This window comes from Rhea americana, unplaced genomic scaffold (assembly GCF_003343005.1).
Source record: "Rhea americana isolate MKP2758 unplaced genomic scaffold, rheAme1 scaffold_1215, whole genome shotgun sequence".
In the NCBI taxonomy this organism is placed as follows: domain Eukaryota; kingdom Metazoa; phylum Chordata; class Aves; order Rheiformes; family Rheidae; genus Rhea; species Rhea americana.
This window is the reverse complement of record NW_028185279.1, coordinates 1-1,550: the sequence shown is the minus strand read 5'-3', so window position 1 is coordinate 1,550 and position 1,550 is coordinate 1.

Here is a 1,550-nt window from a genome sequence, read left to right as displayed (position 1 = left end):
AACGAGGAGGGGCCCAGGTGTCCGGGGAGCCCAGGAGGGACCCAGGCGTCCGGGAGGGACCCAGGTGTCTGGGGAGCCCCCATGCTTGGGGCCCAGGCGTCCGGGCGCCCTCTGAGGCAGGGCCCAGGCGTCCGGGCTCCCCTATTCTTGGGACCCAGGCGTCCGGGGCGCCCTCTGAGGCAGGGCCCAGGCGTCCGGACTCCCCTGTTCTCGGGGCCCAGGCGTCCGGGGCGCCCTCTGAGGCAGGGCCCAGGCGTCCGGGCTCCCCTATTCTCGGGGCCCAGGCGTCCGGGGCGCCCTCTGAGGCGGGACCCAGGCGTCCGGGCTCCCCCATTCTTGGGGCCCAGGCGTCCGGGCGCCCTCTGAGGCAGGGCCCAGGCGTCCGGGCTCCCCTATTCCCGGGGCCCAGGCGTCCGGGGCACCCTCTGAGGCGGGACCAGGCGTCCGGGCTCCCCTCATGGAGCGCTTCAACGCCGACAAACGAATCTTCTGCTTCATCCTGTCGACCCGCAGCGGCGGCGTCGGCGTCAACCTGGCCGGCGCCGACACCGTCGTCTTCTACGACAGCGACTGGAACCCGACCATGGACGCCCAGGCCCAGGACCGCTGCCACCGCATCGGCCAGACCCGCGACGTCCACATCTACCGGTGAGAGCTCCCGTTTACGGCGGTCCGAACGTGGCGGATCCCCCCACCGCCGCCGTCCCCCCCCCTGGGTCCCTCCGGACGCCTGGGTCCCTCCGTGCTTGTCGCCCCGCAGGCTCATCAGCGAGCGCACGGTGGAGGAGAACATCCTCAAGAAGGCCAACCAGAAGCGCATGTTGGGCGACATGGCCATCGAGGGCGGCAACTTCACCACCGCCTACTTTAAGCAGGTGCTGAACGGAAAGGCCGGAAGGACGTTTAAGGGCCCAGGAGTCCGGGTGTCCGGGTGGGAGAAGGGACCCAGGCGTCCGGGTGGGATGGGGCCCAGGTGTCCGGGCAGGATGGGGCCCAGGTGACCAGGGAGAAGGGACCCAGGTGTCCAAGAAGGAAGGACTTGGGTGTCTAGGCGGGAAGGGACCCAGGCGTCCGGGCAGGATGGGACCCAGGTGTCCGGGCAGGATGGGACCTAGGTGTCCAGGTGGGAAGGGACCCAGATGTCCAAGAAGGAAGGACTTGGGTGTCTAGGTGGGAAGGGATCTAGGTGTCCAGGGAGAAGGGACCCGGCTGTCCGGGCAGGATGGGGCCCAGGTGTCCGGGCGGGAAGGGGCCCAGGTGTCCGGGCGGGAAGGGGCCCTGGTGTCCAGGGAGAAGGGACCCAGGCATCCGGGCCAGATGGGGCCCAAGCGTCCGGGGAGAAGGGACCCAGGCGTCTGGGCGGGAAGGGGCCCAGGCGTCCGGGCGGGATGGGGCCCAGGCATCCAGGTGGGACAGGAGGGACCCAGGCATCTGGGCAGGATGGGACCCAGGCGTCCGGGCGGGAAAGGGCCCAGGCGTCCTAGCTGACTGGGCCCAGGCGTCCGAGCTGCCGGGGCCCAGGCGTCCGGGTGGGAAGGGGCCCAGGCGTC